This window comes from Oryctolagus cuniculus, chromosome 12 (assembly GCF_964237555.1).
Source record: "Oryctolagus cuniculus chromosome 12, mOryCun1.1, whole genome shotgun sequence".
Lineage (NCBI taxonomy): Eukaryota > Metazoa > Chordata > Mammalia > Lagomorpha > Leporidae > Oryctolagus > Oryctolagus cuniculus.
Genome location: NC_091443.1, coordinates 34,128,586 through 34,150,286, shown reverse-complemented (window position 1 = coordinate 34,150,286; position 21,701 = coordinate 34,128,586). Strand labels below are relative to the sequence as shown.

The following is a 21,701-nucleotide window of genomic DNA, read 5'->3' as shown; positions in this document are numbered from 1 at the left end:
TCTAAGACCTTCTGATAGGTCTTTCTGTGATAAATCAGAAGAAACAAAATCCAAACTTATAAGTGTATCATATGGCCAGCGCCGTGGCTCACTAGGCTAATCCTCCACCTTGCGGCGCCGGCACACTGGGTTCTAGTCCCGGTCGGGGCGCCGGATTCTGTCCCGGTTGCCCCTCTTCCAGGCCAGCTCTCTGCTGTGGCCAGGGAGTGCAGTGGAGGATGGCCCAAGTACTTGGTCCCTGCACCCCATGGGAGACCAGGAGAAGCACCTGGCTCCTGCCTTCGGATCAGCGCGGTGCGCTGGCTGCAGCGCGCCAGCCGCAGCAGCCATTGGAGGGTGAACCAATGGCAAAGGAAGACTCTTTCTCTCTGTCTCTCTCTCTCTCACTGTCCACTCTGCCTGTCAAAAAAAAAAAAAAAATAAGTGTATCATAATAAAACTTTGCACATTTACACATACACACACACACACACACACACAAATTCTGCCAGCAAAAGTTCAATTAGAATTTTTGATGGTAAAATTTATTCTAAATAAAACTTCACCTGCATGCTGTGCCTTTTCTACATAAAAATTGGAGAGAACTATACAGATCCTGCACCTGTTGAGTTATACAGAAAACCTACAGGAAACCAAGAGTGCAAGTGTGTGTGATTAAATACAAAAGATTAGAATAAAACCTTAGGTGGTTATGGTTTCTGCTGTTACTTTAACTCTCCATGCTCCTGTACATCATATATCATTATTGGAGAAAAAAATCGCATAATAACAAATTACTGGCCTTATGTTTGAAGTTCTTAGACAATGCACATTATGTGAATATCTATGGCTATTCTGAGCATACAAAATGATTAAGCCAAACAGAAAGGTTATCACGTTGCGTTTATGAATTTTGATAACTATTGGCCTTGTGCTACACACGTCTGTGACTTTGGAGAGCAGATTTAGGTTCAGCCTTGTGGCAGCTCCTGCAGGGGCTAATCAGAAGAGCTGCTGTGACCAAAACTGAAGTGGAAGTTGTAGCTGCCTGGGAGATGATTTTCATTAAAGCTGCCTGCCAGTGGCAATACAGAATCTGGACTAGATTTTAGAACTAAATGTGACACTTGCAAGTTACTTGGACACAATATTCATATATTTCTAGTGGTGGTATTATGTCTTTTCACTACAAAAGAAAATCATTTTTAGGCAATTATTGAAATAAAATTCACACTTGAACCAAAGGGCTAGATGTGAACATTTCCGTATTTCCTTGTAAATAATGATTATAATATATATGCTGATTTTGCCATTAAATATAAATGTGTTTAACATTTAAAATTAATTACATTAATGAACACAAGGAATAATTATGAATTGCTTCAAGGTAATGAAATTATGCATAAATTTTTATTTCCTTGCATAATTCTTTTTTAAAAAATATTTATTTATTTGAAGAGCAAAATGAGAGAGAGAAAGAGATGTTCCATCAACTGATTCATGCTCGAAATGGGAGTAACTGCTGGGGTTGGGCCAGGCTGAAAACAGGAGCCAGGAATTTCATCAGAGTCTCCCACAAGGAAACCATCATCCAATATCCTTTCAGGTGCATTACCAGGGAGCTGGATCAGAGGCCAAATACCTAGGACTTAAACCAGCACTAAAATATGGGATGAGGGCATCCCAAGTAGTGGCTTAAGTGACTTCACCACAATATCTGTCCCTCCTTGTATAATTCTTGTCAGCCTGTCTTATTAAAATCAAAGAATATAAACATGTTGACAATTTAAATTGTGGTTCATTTAAGAACAAAGTTTAATCTTCAGTCAACATATATAATCTTGGGAATAGATTATATGAAATATTCTGCTTTTATTCTTGGTTAAAAATAGTAGCTTTATTTATTATTTCTGGTAGATAACAGATAGTTATTTAAGAAAAAATGACTTTCAAGAAAGCACCAATAGACACGTCATTCTACAACTTTAAGATATAGGTACATTAAAACTTACTTGCTTACTTACATTGTTTCTAGTATAGAAGATAAACTATAAAATGACCTCATAGAAAGACTTAATTTTTTGTTAGAATGAATTTGTTGTTTGGGCTTCCATTGTGTCACAGCAAGTTAAGCCTTCATTTGTGATACCAGCATCCTGTATCTGAGTGTTGATTTTGGTCACGGCTACTCTGCCTCCAATTTAGCTTTCTGCTAATGCTTCCCAGAAGGCAGTGAATGGTGGCCAAGTTTTGGCCCCTACCACCTATGTGGGAGGCCTGAACAGAGTTCCTGGCTCCTGGCTTTGGCCTGCCCCAAATTTAACTATTGAGGCCATTTGTGGAGTGAATCAGCAGATGGAAAGTCTCTGTTCTCTTCCCTCTCTCTCTCTACATGTAAATAGATGGATGGATGGATGGATGGATGGATAGATAGATAGATAGATATAGATATGTCACTCCAGCTCTATCTCTGGCTCTGCCTTTCAAATAAATAAGCCTTTAAAAATAAATATATAAATAATTTTTCTGCTTGGAAACTAGATTGGTAACATACAAATATTCCTTGTTTTTTTTTTTTTTTTCAAAAAAAAAATCAGGAGGAGTCCTGAAAGTGCTGAATGTTGTTAATTCAGCCTCTAATCCTTCTCAGGTGGTGCTATGGAGTAGAAAATCCAAATACTGGAAAACTGTGCAACATTGAGAGCAAAGAAATACACTTAAATATTCAAAAGTTGAAAAATTTAGATTGTTAATAGCACACATTTATGACAGCATCTTTTTAGATAAGTATAATGAAATGCTTCTTGTTTTAGTCATTAGGATAAAGTGGTTATGTTTTTGAGCAACCAAAAGAAAAAATGGAATCAACCCGCAGAATCCATAAAAGCAAGAATCCATGTGAGGAAGAAGATATTTTTAGAAAACTCTCAAGTTCCCACAAACTGGTGCTAGCCAAAGGCGTTCTATCTTAGACCATATGAACATGTTTATAGGTTCTTCACAATCATAAACGCACTGGTAGTTATCCAAAAAAACTCTTAAGGGAAAAATAGACATCGTAATAGACATATAAATTTACCATAGATGAGTAGAAATAAATGGAACTTCTTGGGAAAATGAAGCTGCCAAAAATCAGTAGAACTTGTCTCTCTCAGTTCAAGAGGATGTCACCAATGCTTGTACCTGCCAAATGACATATTCTTAATTTGTATGTACCATTTAAATGAGTGTGCATAACAGGTCAATGCAAACACATGAGCTGCTCTATTCAATTACTGTTTAGGTCTCCATTGAATGCTAGTCATTAAATCAACCCTCATATTTCAATCCAAAGGTAAATCCTTCATGCTTAATATCTGACACGTGCCTGCGCCGAGGCTCACTAGGCTAATCCTCTGCCTTGAGACGCCAGCACACTGGGTTCTAGTCCCGGTCGGGGCGCCGGATTCTGTCCCGGTTGCCCCTCTTCCAGGCCAGCTCTCTGCTGTGGCCAGGGAGTGCAGTGGAGGATGGCCCAAGTGCTTGGGCCCTGCACCCCATGGGAGACCAGGATAAGTACCTGGCTCCTGCCATCAGATCGGCGCGGTGCGCCGGCCACATCGCACCGGCTGCGGCGGCCATTGGAGGGTGAACCAACGGCAAAAGGAAGACCTTTCTCTCTGTCTCTCTCTCTCTCACTGTCCACTCTGCCTGTCAAAAAAATTAAAATAATAATAATAAAAAAATCTGACATGTGACAACTGGCCCCATATTATCACTTTATCGCCACATCCAAGGAACTTACAGCTGTCATTTAGAGTGGAGTTTACTGATATAGCATCTTACTCCAGGTTGCCTTTCTAAACAGCAGGTTCATTTCAAGCTTTATTCCTCCTCTGACCCCTCTTAACATGGGCTCACTCCACGTGTGACCCTATCCTGGCAAAGTGTTTCCTCATATAGCTTCTGTGTGCACAAATATATGTAAGAAGGTGAATAGAATTATCACATGTATGCTCAAACTATATTTTGAACTATGTGAAAAGCATAACACTTTCTTAACATGAATTCATTCTAATATCAATTTTATGAACATTTTATTATAAATCTTTGACTAGTACAATAGTCATAACAGCAGCCTGTGAAATTTTTAAAAATAGATGTCCACATACACCCCTTAGAATTCTGATATAGTATTGAGATATTCCAAACCACTTGTGTAGCTTTAAATGCCCTACACATTATCTATATTTGAAAATATATTTGATGTAGAATACTTCTTTGAATGACAACTCCTGAATGTCCATTAATATATTTAATTTGTCTATAACTTATCACAAAAGTGAAAAAAAAAGTAGTCAGAAATAAACTTCAAAATTCACATTTTTCGGTGGTTTACATCAAACTAATATTTAAAAGAAAGCAATTGTCTCTGATATCTAGCTCCATGATGTTAATCAGCAAACATCTGAAATGTGAGTCCAAAGAGGATATGGAGGAGGAAGGAATGAAACTCTTATGATGATACTTAATTGGCCATAGTTCAGTGTGACTGACTTCCACTTATAGATACCTATATTCTGCTGATCACACTGATTTGTGTATACATGAAACATCAGAAAAGTTTTCGGGGCCGGCACTGTGGCGTAGTGGGTAAGGCCGCCGCCTGCGGTGTCGGCATCCCATATGGGTGCCGGTTCGAGTCCCGGCTGCTTCACTTCCGATCCAGCTCTGCTATTGCCTGGGAAAGCGGAAGATGGCCTAAGTGCTTGAGCCTCTGCACCCAAGTGGGAGACCTGGGAGAAGCTCCTGGTTCCTGGCTTCGGATAGGAGCAGCTCCAACCATTACAGACAATCAGGGAGTGAACCAGTGAATGGAAGTTTTCTCTCTCTGCCTCTCCTCTCTCTGTCTAACTCTGACTTTCAAATAAATAAGCATATCTATACAAAAAAAAAAGAAAAGAAAAGTTTTCTACTGGCTGTAGCATTTTAACTTCAAAAATAAAGTGCTTTCCTATAGATCAAGTGGCTAGAAATAATTGTCAGTATATTTCACCTTTAGTGTCTACAAACACAGAATTGTATACAGCTAATTACAGATGATTGGTTAACTATTTGTGTTTGTTTTAAAGATTTATTTTTAAGTCAGAGTTACAAAGAGACAGACAGGGAGAGACAGAGACATACACTCCCTAGATGGCCACAGGCAGGGTCGTGAACCAGGAGCCAGGAGCTTCTTTCAGGTCTCCCATGTGGGTTCAGGGACACAAGCAATTGCACCATCTTCTGTTGCTTTCCCAGGCACATTAGCGGGGACCTGGATCAGAAGTGGTGCATTCAAGACACAAATTGGCACCCATGTTACCATGCAGGCATCATAGGCAATGGTATAACTCACTATGCCACAATGCCAGTCTCTAATTTTTTACTTTAAATATCAGCAAATGCATTGTTGAAAAGACTAACATGGAGATATGTGATAAACTATGTTTATATATATATGTACTCTAAATCATTTCAATTGGAAATATTGTTTTGAAAAAAATCCAATGAATCATTCTTTTTTCCTTAGGCATAGGAATTTTTCTCAGTAATAAAACTATTGTGAGCCAGCATTGTGACATGTCAAGGAAAGCCACTGCCTTTGACACTGGCATGCCATATGAGTGCCAGTTCGTGTCCTGGCTGCTCCACTTCCATGATATTGGCATGGGAAAAGCATCAGAAATGACTCAAGTTCTTGGGCCCCTGTAAGCTACATGGGAAACCCTGAAAAAGTTCATGGCTGCTGACTTTATACTAGCCCAGCCCTGGCCATTGCAGCCATCTGGGGAGTAAAACAGAGGATGAAAGATCCCTCTTTCTCTCTGCCCCTCTCTCTTTATCTCTGTAACTCTGAATTCTAAATATAAATAAGGTATTTTTTAAAAAAATAATAAAACTGAAGTGCTTTGACACATTGATTTAAGAGTTTTAAGTAAAATCATAGCAATCCTGTATTTCCTTGAAAATAGATAAATTTTAGGAATGTTATAAAATTCTCTATTTAGCAAAAAGAGTTATTATAGCTAGGGACATGCTCCTGCTAGGAGCATTTTTTGTTGGGCATTAAAATTTCTAAATTATCTACCTCTTAAGTAATAGACATAGAAAGGAATTCTTTACCAATAGGTCATTGTTACACAAGTGAGAAATATTATATCCATTTCCACTTTTTCTTTTAATACTTATGCAGTCTATAGAGAAAGATAATAGTTTATATTGTTATATTGGAGCATATACCCCACATTGCTAAAAAAAAAAAAACACACTCCAGCACTGACAAAATGCTGTGTTTTAGCTGCTTACATTATAAGTCTTCTGATTGACTTACCAGTTTTCTTTGGCTTCAAGATTACAAAAAACCTTATTAGATTGGTGAATTCTCTGACCATGTGTTAATCTTTTTTTCTATTGTAAAACAAGCCTATTTCTAAGGTAATATTTTGTGAAATAATATATTCTATAAATCAGTTAGAAATTCTTCAGAGAATAATTATAGAAAAGTCGTGATGAGATGAAATAATACATTTCAAATCCAAATATGTCTATTTCCATGAAAGAAAAAAAGGCCAATTGAAGTGAACAGGTTCAGTGTGATCAAATTTCTTTTCAGGGAGTTTGTAGTACAGGTTCCTTCAAGGTAGCATCTCATTCTCAGGTTCGATATTGGTTACTCCTGACAGGCACTTAGCAGGGACAGTAACCAAGTTAGCTTATTGAGGTGAAAGTTTTATTAATAAGTCCATGAATAATCCCCTTCTTTAAGATAGACATTTTATGACCCTAGTAGAAAGTACAGAGTAGGAAATTTTTCTTGTCTTATTTATTTAGGACATATCTGAATTATGAGTATTTATATAATTTATAAAATATCAGATTCTGGTCTTAGGCCCATCATGAGGGGTCTATTTGCATATCTTATCCAAAAACCTTCTCATAATTTCTTTTGTTTTGTTCCTACTAAGTCCTATGTCTTCTATACATTAAGGCATCCTCCGAAAGCAATGTAGGTTTGAATTTCAGGCCATTTCTGCTTTTAAACAATAAGCAACAAGCTGTATTTCTTGATGATCAGCACACTGGGAGGATTTTTTTTTCCCACAAGCTCCTTGAAGACTGTTTCTGAATGAGACTACAGTGACCCCCTCCTGTCTGAAAACATTTTAAAGAATTCTTTAACTACCAAATCATGAAGTGTATTAATAAGAAGAAGTTGATGTGTTTTAAACAAACTAAATACCTCATTGAAATACTTTTGGTTTGTGTGCACATGCGAATTTGTTTAGAGAACTTATTTTCTCAACATTCCCTTCACATGAAGATTTGTGCGATGTTTGTTTTCACAGAGGAGAAAACACTAGACTATTTCAGAACCCAATTTGATTGCTTTGAAAACAAACAAACAAAACTGCATTTTTTCTTGTGTCTTTAGGCTAATTATTCTTTCCCTCAAAACTCTTTTTTTTTCTTTATTTTCAGGGTAGATTTAATGGCTTATGGGAAGAACTTGTTTAATTTACTTCTTTCTGAAACAGGTTTTCTTCTCCATGTTTTCTTATCTTATTCTCTGAAGTCTCATTTCAGTCTTTTCATGTTGAGGAATTAATAATGCATGCATGAGACTGATTATTTTCTGATTTTTTCAGCTTTTAAGAGTTCATGTCTAATGATCTGATCCAGAAATGATATATTCTCATGCAATTCTGCCTCTGAGAAAAACTATATTTTTTCCATAGAGCCATGATATACTTATCCATATATTATCAGTTTCCTCACCTTCACAATAGAGGGGAAGGAAAGCCCTTTTCTGATTAAACAATCTGAGTTAAAAAGAAGCAATTTACATAATTTTAACAATTTGAGCATATAAGATAAATGCATATATCTTCAGTAATTACTAACTATAGCTTCAGTACTTGTTCTTGAAATACCTAGGTACAAATAATTTATTTTGTCATTTTATTTTTTTAATTTAATTTATTTAAAAAGGGAAGAGGCAGAATCAAATAGAGCTCCCATCACTAGTTCATTGTCCAAAGGCCCTCAATGCCTGGGAGTGGGCAGGGCCAAAACTGGAGACGAGAAAGGAGTCCAGGGTTTCCAACTGGTGGGCAAAACCTCATGGCTTGACCAGTCACCACCATTGCCTCACAGTGTCTGTGTTAAAAAGAAGCTGTAGTCAGGAGCTGGAGTTAGGTATCCTGTTCATGCAAGTACTCTGATAAGAGATTCAGGTGTCCCAAACAGGTTAAACCCCTGCCTCCACAGTTTCTTATGTGTTATTTTCTTGCACAAAAATAATTGCTAATCGTTATTGAACACTAACCATGCATGAAGCAACATTTTAGGTCCTCTGCATATATCCAAGCTATTAAATATTATTATTTTATTTTATAAAATATACTTATGTAAAGAGAGCTTAAATAATGTCCCAGATTTGAACTCAAATGCCTAGTAGCAGAGCCTGAAATTATAACCTTTATAATAATGTTAACTAGAAAAATATTATCAATGGGAGAATTTCATTAGGTTGAAAAACAGTAGTATCTTCCCTAGCACAGAAAAGATAGATGCATAGACACATAAATAACAGTAAGATGTAGACATTTGCTTCAACTAGTGGATGGCAATAATTCCCCCAATAATTAAAGCTCTGTTCACTTTAGAATAGTAAGTTGGAAGGAGGTTTAGGAGCATATATTCTTGAAATTGGATATCCAAGCGTGGATGCTAGAGATACAAATCTGAGTTTTAAAAATATTTTCTTAGTAATCAATAACATGCAAGGTACACTATTCTTAAACAAAGAGCAATGCTTTTAAAGACCTCAAGAGAACATTAGTAGTATCGACTTTTATATTTTTATGAAAGAACACAAATTATGGTCTACTCAATGTGTAATAAAATAATATTTGTGGTTGGATCAGGGATGTTTCTGACGAAAATGATAATTTATGGACATAGAAAAAATAAATTTATATTTTTCCTACAGGTTGTTTAAGTGAAAACAACAGTAAAAAGCCAAAACCATATGCATAGAGATTTTAACATTTAAATAATTTTAATGTGTTTTTCACATTATGTCCTTATTATTATGCCAGGTACTTTCTTCTATGTGTTCTAAAATGTTCCCTTACTTCAAAATTACACCAACTGTGTAGTGGTTACTGTCATCTGCATATAATGGATGAGGAGAGACAGAGAAATTAAACTGATTGTGCAAAGTCATGCTACTGAGATGTGACAAACCCAGGAAATACACTTTCAGAGCTGGTTCCTGTGATCCTCTATACCGTATATATGTATTTTGCACTTTTAAATGGGTAATCAGTTCCCTATTCGTGTGTGTGTGTGCTTCACACATACAAAAGTACTGAATTACTGCTCATGGACTCTAATAAGTGGAAACTGAATATAAGAAAATTTCCACCATTTTGATTTAAAGAATTCAAATGTTGTAAAACATACACATTCAGATATGCCCTGAAAAATTTTAATGTTGTACATAACTTACACTAAATGTGCATTAGGCCCATGCCTTATAGACTCTCACCTAATTTACAAGAAATTAGTTTTTTAACATAATATTATCACTATGTAAATTTTAATGCCTCTAACATTTAAAAATAAAATGCAACTATAATAATGCCAATAGTTCCTAGTGGTTATTTTATTCTAGTTCTTCATTTTTTAATAGTACACTGGGCATGCTGTTTCTTTCTTTTTTTTTAATTTTTTTTATTTAAAGAGCAGAGTTAGAGAGAGAGAGAGAGAGAGAGAGAGAGAGAGATTCCTTCTGCTGGTTCACTCCACAAATCAGAGCAAGGGCCAAAGCTGAGTTGACCCAAACCCAGAAGTCAGGAGCTTCTTCTGGGTCTCCCACCTGGGTCATCTTCCATTGTTTTCCCAGGTGTGTTAGCAGGGAGCTGTATTTCCAGTTCTTTTAATTTAGACATTAAATTTTGTGCTGGGTAATATTTTAAATATAATTAATCAATTCATCTCTTTTCAGATATATTCAGATAAATTTAATTTCAGATAACTGTATGGTGATGGATATGCTGATTAACTTAACTGTAAGAATCAGTTTACAATATACACCTATATCAAATCATCATGTTGCATACCTTGGGTATATCAAATGATTTGTTTGTCAGGTATGCCTCAGTAAAGCTGACTGGAGGGAGCATAGACAGGCTCAAACATTAAGCTTTTGTTAGCCTGGCCATAAAATTGATGAGTAATATTTTACATTATCATACTTTATTTCCCCTTTCATATTGGATTCTTGGTAGATACTCACTAGACATTTCAGGCTACTCTTCAAGGAAAATGTCTGAGCCTACCTTGAAATCATCTATCATCAGATTTTTTTCCCTGTGTATCAGGGTTGCACATGGAACATTAACATTATAAATGAGTTATTTATAAAGACAGACAGATGATCAACCACTTATGAGAGACCAAGAACTGACATTTCTATCACATTTAATAATTACAAGTTACTCTTCTGCACATTGTCATTAATAATACATTTCATTAGTCACTGTTCTTTATATTCCCCATATTTTTAAGTAAATGTAGAAGGGTCAACATTGACAGAGCATTTGATGACTGATAATCAGTTGGACAAGTTGAGGAAAAAGGTAACTCTTGTGCACCTCAGTTTTTTCTGTAGAATACGGTGCTAATTTTCACACTCCCTAATCCCTGAGGTCTACTAATACCAGGACAAGGAAGAGGAAAATAATTGCATAATGCAAAGAGCCTTTCTTCTGTTTTCATGTGTGTGCAACATGAGATAATCACCAAAATTATTTCTGCAACAAAAATTCTAATATAAATAAGAGGTAATATTGGCTGCTCATGACCATGTTTCTAACCTAGTTTAGAATGACTTTAGGTTATAACTTTTGTGGTGTTAATATTTTTTGTTCCTCTCAACATTCATATTGTAGGATTAAATGTTAAGACATTCTACTTCTGTTTTCCTGACTTGGATTTACTCAAGGTTAAGTCTGTAATGCATTCCTCTTTTTCACTTACCTTTAACAGGGATTAAAAGATTTGTCTGATCTATCAGGGTTTTAAGAGGGGTATAACTAAACAACAAAAGAGCACTGACTTTTAAAGAAACATATTTTCATGTTGTTCAGATATACAAACTCTCTTATGAAAATGTTAATACATTTCAGTCCAAAAATATAATCTTAATCAATATGTATTAACATTACAGAAAGGATTGATACCTCACTATAAATATATTACTAGTAACCAAGATTTTATAGCTGCAGTAATTGAAACATACTTGAAGACACAATTTCATTAGACTGTAACCCAAGTTCAAATGTCATTTATAAAAGCTTTGGTCATTATTTTTACTACAAATAGTTTTAATCAAAGGAATAAGCTTAGAAGAATAGAATTGGTCAGGATTTTCTGTAATGCAACAGCTCCCCCATCTTTCAGACTAAAGAATATAAATTGGGATTCTTCATTTGATAAATAATACTAACAACATCTATTTTATTTTTAGTTCATTGTATTTTCTTTTGGAAATTATTAGTGAAATGTTGCCCTGAAAATACCTGTTCCAAAAGTACCCATTATTTCTACATGATCTTCTGAGAAAGTAAAGATTCATATAGGACACTGAATATGACTAGGGTGTTTAGAATTCATCTTGAAAAATGAATAAGTATCATGGATTCTCTGCGCTTTTTGAACATGTTCTGAGAAAGTAGCAATTGAATTCCTCAGCTTCTATGCTTTAAAGTAATGTGCTTCTACTTGTTGTCTTTTTTAAAAGGTTTTCTAAATTTGATCACTTAACAACAGTATTCAGAATTTTCTCTCCAAAATTAAATTGACTCAATACTTGAACACATATTTGTTTCCCATTTTAAGTCTTGCAAAATAGGTAAAAGTTCTAATCAACACTCCTCAAGTCTTAATAATTACACAAGTAATTCAATTAAGATTCTAAAAATTATTTACTCAATTCAGATTAAATGAATTTTCTCAAAATTCCTAAAAATCACATGTGTATGTATATTGTTTTGAAATTATTTTACATAAAATGTGAATTAAACACTTTTGAATGTTTTCCCCAACCTTCTAGAGTTTTACTGCCCTTATCAAAATGAAATAAAAATTATATTAAATCCAGAAAAGAAAATATCCACCACATATAATATCATAACAATGAATAAATTACAAGAAAGTTACAGGTATTTTTCATTGTAAAATGAGCTACTCAATAGGCTGCTAAATGTAAAATAGGTTTTAAAAAATCTTTTTTTTAAACATTAAGTCAAATACATGTTTCATTTGGGAAAAGCTATCTTACCCAGGTCCCATCACACCATATAGAGACACATACCACAACTACAGGAGATCTCTTGAGAATATTTAGCAGGGAATATATTGATGAAGCTTTTGGTTATTAAAAGATTTTATTTATTTATTTTTTTATTTTATTTGAAAGAGTTACAGAGAGGACGAGAGAGAGTGAGAAAGAGAGAATGATCTTTCATCTTCTGGTTCACCCTCCAAATGGCTGCAACAACCAGGGCTGGGTCAGCCTGAAGCCAGAAGCCAAGAGTTTCATCCAGGTCTCCCATGTGGGTGCTGGGGCCCAAGCAATTGGGCCTTCTTCCACTGCTTTCCCACATGCATTAGCAGGGACTTGGATCAGAAGTGGAGTAGCCATATCTTGATCTAGCATCCATATGGGATGTTGGCAACCCAGGCAGAGGCTTAACTTGTGATGCCACAATGCCACCCCCTTGATTATTTAGAAATACAGCCGTATGAGTACACTTTTAGAACCCTGTATCCAATGATTTGTGGGATCAGCTTGTTGGCTAGCTGAAACCAATTATGCACATCTCTTTTAAAATGGTATTCAATGGTTTCATTATTTATTTATTTATTTACTTGAAAGTCAGAGTTACACAGAGAGGAGAGGCAGAAAGAGAGAGAGAGAGAGAGGTCTTCTATTTGCTGGTTCACTCCCCAGATGGCCACAACTGCTGGAGTTGTACTGATCCGAAGCCAGGAGCCAGGAGCTTCTCCCAGGTCTCCTACATGGGTGCAGGGGCCCAAGGACTTGGGCCATCTTCCACCATTTTCCCAGGCCATAGCGGAGAGCTGGATCGGAAGTGGAGCAGCTAGAACTCGAACCAGCACCCATATGGGATGCCAGCACTGCAGGCAATGGCTTTACCTGCTATGCCACAGCACTGGCCCCCAGTGGTTTCATTTTGTAGTTGAAACTGGCCAAGGTTGCATCATTTCAACCATGGTAAATGGCAAGGGTTGCCAAAGAATGTAGGTAGGATTATATATGAAAACCTTATCTCCTTCTTCCCGTTTACCAAGTTAATTGTTAACCATTGAAAATCACTCTACAATCTGCAAGAATTCTAATTGTGTAAAATACCACTGGCATCAAGATTTCCTTTTTGCATTGCATGCTGTGTAGTTTTTCTCAAATTGCTGAGATTTGTATTACCAGTAATTCCCCTGGTTCTATGATACCAGTACAGAACACAAAAATTTCTCTTTTTTTGAAAATATAGTGTGTAAATGATTGTAGAGATACATTTATTTGGTAATTGAAAACCTTATTAGTCCAGGGTCCAGAGGATGAGAAGTACTGCTCTCCAAGTATGAATTGTATATCAATCATTGACTACTTTATCAAGACTAACCATATTGACACTGAGGTATCACTCAGACATTTGAAACATGAACATGAATTGAGATGTTATCTGATTAATAAACCTAAGCACCTTTTACAAATACAATTAAAATCTTTTTAAAGTTATTATCCTCATCTCATTAGTTGACTCACATAAATAACTCAACTTTTCTTAAAAATAAGAGGGGTATTTTCTGAAATTTAGTACATCAGATATCCCTTCTAATTTGATTTACTGCTTCCTGTATTATAAAATAATTTTTGCAATAATGATAATTCTATCATAAAGTATTTGTCCTTGGAAAACCAAGGTGCTTGTGTGTGATGCTAGAAGAAAAATTCGCAGTTGTCCAATCTGGTAAAACCTTCAGTAATTGGTAACAGGTAAATCAACATGTTTGAACTGTTTTGTTTTGCCTCTTTTTATTTTATTCATGTACTTATTTATTTATTTTTAAAGATTTATTTATTTGAAAGTCACAAGAGTTTCACAGAGAGAGAAGGAGAGGCAGAGAGAGAGAGAGGTCTTCTGTCCACCGGTTCACTCCCCAGATGGCCACAACGGCCAGAGCTCCGCCAGTCCGAAACCAGGAGCCAGGAGCCAGGAGCTTCTTTCAGGTCTTCACAAGGGTGCAGGCGCTCAAGGACTTGGGCCATCTTCTACTGCTTTCTCAGGCCATAGCAGAGAGCTGAATCGGATGTGGAACAGCCGGGTTTCAAACTGGCGCCCACATGGATGCCGGCACTGCAGGCAGTGGCTTTACTCTCTACGCCACAGCGCCAGCCCCTTTATTTGTTTTTAAATCGAGATTTTATGTTGTGTCTGATCAAGTATATAGCTTTAAAATACACCAGTTTTTTACTAGTTTGTCTATAGATTTTTCTTGCATAGTTTGTTATAATAATATAATATATCTACCACAGAACAGATAGTTGTCATCTTTAATTTAAAAATCAATTAGAAGTGATATAACAATGAAACCAAGTATTTTTGCAGGAACTCAGACTAGACAATATGTACCTGATTCTGTCACTTCTAGAAAGAGTGTCCCTTCTTGTGTCTAGGCTTAGTCCCACGTTGTTAGGATCCCCATACTAATTCTTTGGGTACTTTGATCCAGCAACTTAGTAACTCCTCTATTTGACTATTTAGGTTATTCTAAGAAAATATCAATTGTATCCCATAAATATGTATAATTTCTTATAAAAATGTACTAAAATAAGGGTTGGCGCATGGCAGAGTGAGTTAAGCTATTGCCTGCGATGTCTGCTTCCCATATGGGTGCTGTTTCGAGTCCCACTTGCTTCACTTCTGATCCAGCTCCCTGTTATTGCACCAAGGAAAGCAACAGAAGATGGTCCAAGTGCTTGTGCCTCAACAGAAGATGGTCCAAGTGCTTGTGCCTCAGTACCCGTGTGAGAGACCCAGAAGAAGCTCTGGGCTTCCTGGCTTTGGTCTGGCTCAGCTCTGTCTGTTGCAGCCATTTGAGGAGTGAACAAGCAGATAGAATCTCTCTCTCTCTCTCTCTCTCTTCTCCCCTTCTCTATAACTTTGTCTTTCAAATAAATAAATTAAATCTTTAAAAATACATTAAAATAAATAGAATGTTGTAAGTCACGACTCATCTCTGACAATTCTGGAGGTTGGGAAAGCCACCAGTTGGGTACCAGTAAATTTGATATCTGGTGATGGCCTTTTTCCTCATAGACGGTGACTTCTCACTGTGTCCTAACATTGTGGAAGGAAAAAGCAGCTCTTTGGGATCCATTTTGTAAGGATAATAAGGATACAAATCCCATTTATGATGTCACTGACCTAATAACCTAATCACCCATCAAAAATCCCCATCTCCTAACACCACTGCTTTGAGGGTTATGGTTTCCACATTGGAATTTGTGTATGAGGGGTGGGGAGTAAGGTGACAAAAACAGATTGTAATCACTTTCTTCCCTATATTTTTGTTCCTTATTCATCAATGGCATTCTTTAACCTCATCTATCTTAATCTCAGTTTTCTTATTTGATGAGTGGCCCACACTGTTAGCTCATATTTCTCATCTACTATTTCTCCTGGCCTTCCAAGAGCTCTCCTCACTGCATTTGTTCTTGCTAACATCACCAGTGAAGTGCTCTAACTCTTTATCTGAGTCATCTCTGTGCGACTTTCAATTACTACTTGCCAAATCACTTTTTCAAATACTGTATGCCCTGATTTTTCCTGATATCATTCTCTTCAAGTATCAATTACAATTTAATCCTTTGCAGCTCATCTCCATCTCCTTTTCCATCGTTTCCTTCCCTGTTTTGTACTTCTGGGGTCCATCTTTAGTCGGACGTTCTCATGTACTAAACCTCACTTACACCCACAGGTTTAATGGTCTTCTCTAAGTCAATGGTTTTCAAATTGTCAACATCATTGCTGATTGCCCTTCTGAATTCAACTTAATTATCCAATTGCCTCCTGACTATTTTTGGTTTTGTGTTCCAGGCATTTTAACTTCATCTAAACATGAAATTAGTTGTTTGTACTCAAACTAGCTTTCTATATCCATATATTGGTATACTAAAGACCCCAATATATACTTCATATACGCTCCTCCTTACTCCTTAGAAAATCTACCTAAGTTTCCTTCTAGAGTCTGCATTCTATGGCTATTTGCTGAGCAGCTAGCAGACCAGATTAACCCACCCTCTGAGTAGGGCTGAGTCAGTTTAATCTCTCATGCGCATGATGAAGCTGAGACATAGATAGGATGTTGTTTTAGAACATGAATTAGGAAAGTTACATGAGATTATCATGTCTGAGCCATGTTCTCCAATGATCAAGCAGGATAAAAGCTGATCTTAAGCAAAAAAATCCAAAGAAAATCGATGTGGAAAGAGTAAGTTAAAGTTCTACCCTAGAAAAGTGTTACCTTAGGAAGTGTTGCCTTCTGTATTGCTCTAGAAAGTGAAAAAAAAATGGAAAGTAATTTCCATGCTTGCTGATAACTCTTCAGTTCTTCTTTACATTTTCTTTCATTATTAGATATAGTCCTCTATACAAAGTCTTCAAAAAGTTCATAGAAAATGTATATTAAAAATTGTGATGATTTCAGTTTTTGCACCAAAACAATCTCATCTTTTATTTCCTTTTTCCCATGAGTTTTTTTGAAGTACCCTCCTAGTTCTAGTAAATTAGAATTGAAATACCTGAAGTCAGCATGCTCAGTAATCTCATTAAATATTAGGCCTTAAGGAAACTCACTCCTTGTCAACTCTTAAATGTTGATCCTTTTTATTCACTTCATAGCCATGCCCTTTTGTTTCTCACTTAAATTATTATAATTTTCCTTTAGGGAGACTTTTTTTCACTTAGCCATCCTTCCATCTCCTACACTGCTGTAGGACCAATTTTTCTAAAATAGGAATCTCTATTATTCTCCTGCATAAAGCCATTTAGTAGTTTCCTGCTGATGGTAGGATGAAGTAAAATCCCTGAAAAAAAAAGTATGCCAACAACTCTATGTCCAGAACCAGGCCTGCTTTTATTATCTGGAGGATTTGCTGTCTTGGATCTTTGCATTTATCTCATGCCATTCCTACTGCTTGGAATATTCTTCCCTATCTTGTTGCCTGGGTCTTTTCCTTTTTTACGCTTATATAAAGTATAAGAATTTCCCATGGGGCCCATGCAGTAGTGCAGCGGGTTAACGCCCTGGCCTGAAGTGCCAGCATCTCATGTGGGCACCGGTTCAAGACCTGGCTGCTCCACTTCCGATCCAGCTCTCTGCTATGGCCTGGGCCCCTGTACCCGCGTGGGAGACCTGGAGGAAGCTCCTGGCTCCTGGCTTCAGATTGGCGCAGCTCTGGCCGTTATGGCCAATTGGGGAGTGAACCAGCAGATGGAAGATATCTCGCCCCCCCCTCTCTGTTTAACTCTAACTTTCAAATAAATAAATAAATCTTTTTTTTTTTTTTTAAAAAAGAATTTTCCAGCCGGCGCCGTGGCTCAATAGGCTAATCCTCCACCTTGCGGCGCCGGCACACCGGGTTCTAGTCCCGGTTGGGGCGCCGGATTCTGTCCCGGTTGCCCCTCTTCCAGGCCAGCTCTCTGCTATGGCCAGGGAGTGCAGTGGAGGATGGCCCAGGTGCTTGGGCCCTGCACCCCATGGGAGACCAGGAAAAGCACCTGGCTCCTGGCTCCTGCCAGGATCAGCGCGGTGCGCCGGCTGCAGCGGCGGCCATTGGAGGGTGAACCAACGGCAAAGGAAGACCTTTCTCTCTCTGTCTCTCTCTCTCACTGTCCACTCTGCCTGTCAAAAAAAAAAAAAAAAAAAAAAAAAAAAAAAAAAAAAAGAATTTTCCGTATTTCATGTATACAGATTTAGAAACATAGTGATAATTTCCACCCCACCTTCCATTCCACTTTGCTTCCACCCTTCTTCCTCCTTCCTCTCCTACTCCCTCTTTTTTTACTGTGAACTACTTTCAGTTTAATTTATACTCACAAAGTTATCCCTACTACACTAAGTAATAACTTCAACAAATATTATGAAGAAGAAAAACACTGGATTTTTTCTATTTACCTCTTTGAATCAGCTGAAGTGTCTATATTTGCAACCTTCCCTGAGCTACCAAGTAGTTGATTATATCCGTCTTTGGAAAAACACTAACATCCCCCTCCACACACACACACACACACACACACACTCATTTATTTTAATATACCTCATTTATTTGTCTTTCTTTCACTCCAGGATATGAGCTCATTGTTGATCAAAAATAATACTTAATTACATATATAGTATTTTTTAAAGATTTATTTTATTTGAAAGGTAGAGATACAGAGAGGCAGAGGCAGAAAAGAGAGAGAGAGAGGTCTTCCATCCTCTGGTTCACTCCCCAGGTGGCCACAATGGTCAGAGATGTCACAATCCGAAGCCAGGAGCCGGGAGCTTCTTCCAGGTCTCCCATGAGAGTTCAGGAGCCAAAGACTTGGGTCATCTTCTACTGCTTTCCCAGGCCATAGCAAAGAGCTGGATCGGAAGTGGAGCAGCCAGGACTCAAGTTGGCATCCATATGGAATTCTGGCACTGCAGATGGTGGCTTTACCTGCTACACCACAGCACTGGGCCCATGTATGTAGTATCCTAATTATGGACAACTAGCCTATGTTTTAATCTATAATCTAATTCATTTTCTCTTCAAGAAAAAGTACAGTTTTAGAATTATTATAATTCACACTGCACCCTGTTTAAATGTCAAGAAACTGAAAAATCATATCTTACTTAAATTAAAGGCTTTCTTCATAAGACTTCAAATTGTGATATGTATTACTATGTTTCCTTATATCCACAACTTGCCTTTTCCTACTCAAATTCCTTAACTATTTTAAAAAATAAGCTCCCTTTTTCAAATGTATTTTCACATTGTCATAAACTCATCTAGATATAGGCACTCTGCATATACTATTTTCCTTACTTAATATTTGAAGTTTGCAATAAATTCCAAGGGGGGCATATTTTTCAAAATTTTCCAGAAGCCTCTCTTTTATAATTAAGTAACTAAGAAGTGATTCTATAATTTCAAGCAAAGATATTGCTATGTAGCTTGATGTTGGAAAACAGTGATGCATTTCACCTATAAAATGGTATTCTCTCACAAAGAATAAATCAGAATTTATTACATAAGAAAAGCAGGAAGAAGAGTTAGTTGCAGGGTATAATGATGGAACACAATGAGAAGAAATGAGTTCAGGAGGTCGAGGAATCCATCTCATAGCTCACTGACAATTTTCTAAATGAATGAGTAAGTGTAGTACTTCTGAATCCAATCAAAGTTTTCAAGATGAGGTCACCAGAAAAAAGAAACATCCTTATTCTAGTTCACTGTTTGAAACAAGTATATGTCTCAAAATTAGTAAAATTTTTATTTTTTACATTATTTTTTACATCATGGACATTTTCACATTTAAGGCAAAATTAACATTTAAGAATATATTCCATCTTTTAACAAATTGAAAAATAAATCTGTAATGTGTTATAAGGATATTATATGTGCAATTTTTTTATAATTTTATAATAAAACATCCACTTACATCATAAAACATTAATATTTATATCATTAAAGGAATGCTAAAAATAGTATCTATAGACTATAACACAGTGCTTTTGGAAGTACAGAATTAATGTTTAAGATTTAAAAAATACTCCTACATTGCATATAAGGAATTGTTTATTGCTCTGTGAATAATTACTACCTTAAAGTTTCCCCTCATTCTTTGCTCCTCCCTCTGTTTTTTCCCTTTCTAGATGTAATGCCCCTTTTGGTCTGAATGAAAATTGGAGAAAATAACACACTCTACTGTATGGAGTCAACAGTAGGAAGTACATAAGGTTGAAGACACTGCTGATGAAAATGAATGAATGAGTAAATAAATAAATGACATGTTTAATGCAAAAGTTTTTACACTCTTGGCTACATTCATCAGTATAGCAGAAAAATTTTAAAATTTGCACCAGAAATACAGTAAATCCCTAAATTTGTAAAAATATAAAACCAACTGTAATCTATTGTTACCACATATATTTGCAAATATATAGAAAGACTACCAACTCACATAATTTTCCACAAAGACTTTCTTCTTAGCTGTTTCTTTAAAAAAAAAAACCATCAATTTATTTTTATTTTATTTGAAAGGCAGAGAGAGAGAGAGAGAGAGATCTTCCATTCACTCCCCCAAATGCCCATAACTGCCAAGCCAGGAGACCAAAACTCAGTACAGGTCTCCCATGCGGGCGGCATTGCTGCCTCCCCAGGATGCACACTAACAAAAAAGGGGATGTGAAGCTGAGTAGCAGGGGCTGAATCATGCAATCCAGTATTTTATGTAGATGTCTAAAGAAGCAGCTTACCTGCTATACCAAATGCCAGGATCAACCTAGCTTTTTCATAGTTCTTAAATTTATTATTAATAAAATCAACATATAATATCTAGTATGTTCTCAAAATCAGTAAATCCTCATGTTAACTTTTCAACAATGTATTTTTTCATGTAAAAAGTTTCAATTTTATAGTATCAATATGTTAAAATGCATCAAATTAAACTTAAAATGAGACAACAATTTGTTTTTGGCATTTACATGAAGAAACAAAAGGTTAAGCAGATGGATAATAGTTTAAGGTAATAATAGCAATATACAAGTTCACTTTAAAGAAAGTAGAAAATACTACTGCATAACAATACAACAAAATACTAAGAAATGTGTTTAAAAATAATTTAATTTTCATGGCTAGTGTTTGGTGCAGCAGTTAAGAGTTTGTTTGGGAAACCCACATTCCATATCACAGTGTCTTGGTTAAATTCCTGGCTGGCTTCCAATTCCAGCTTCCCACTAATGCACACCCTCAGAGGTGGCAAATGATAGCTCATATCCTTGAGTCTGTGGGACGTCAGGATTGATTTATGAGCACCTGACTTCAGCCTGTCCCAGCCAGGTTATTGCAGGCATTTAGGTAGTAAACCAGTGCATTCATGATCTCTCAGTCTCTTTCTTTGCTTTTCAAGTAAAAGTTAAAATATTTTAAAACTAAATTTTCTACAAATACAAATATTTTAATAAATTAGAAGGCAGAAACATATTTGAACATATTTGAAACATACAAGCTTGCTTCAAAAAGCTCACCAAAAAAATATTACCAAAAAGCCATTTATGAATTGCAAAACTGTTTCCACCAAGGTTAACTTATCTTTTAAATCACACATTTTACAAAATTTTGGAAGTACCCTCATGTGTTCAATAATGTTTCTATGTTACTTTCATATTGTCTAATTTTATTCTCAACATATTTCAGTTTTTATAAAAGTTAATATAATTAACGCCCTCGTTGATTTATAGTGGGTCAAAAGCCTAGAAAACACATTGAAAATTAAAATATCTAAAGCCAAGATGCATTAATACACCTAATCTACCCAACATCATAGTTTAAGAAACCAATACACTATGGAATATTG

The 21,701-nt window shown here is 36.2% G+C and overlaps 1 long non-coding RNA gene across 3 annotated transcripts in view; it reads left to right on the top strand.

The window, feature by feature from the left end:
- LOC138844539 (uncharacterized) overlaps positions 1-20,148 on the top strand; it is a 55,348-nt gene extending 35,200 nt beyond the window's left edge. For all 3 annotated transcript variants that reach the window (XR_011380464.1, XR_011380463.1, XR_011380462.1), the window contains one exon: positions 19,999-20,148. This is a non-coding gene — a long non-coding RNA (uncharacterized lncRNA). The remainder of the gene's footprint in view (positions 1-19,998) is intronic.
- Positions 20,149-21,701: the final 1,553 nt, after the last annotated feature.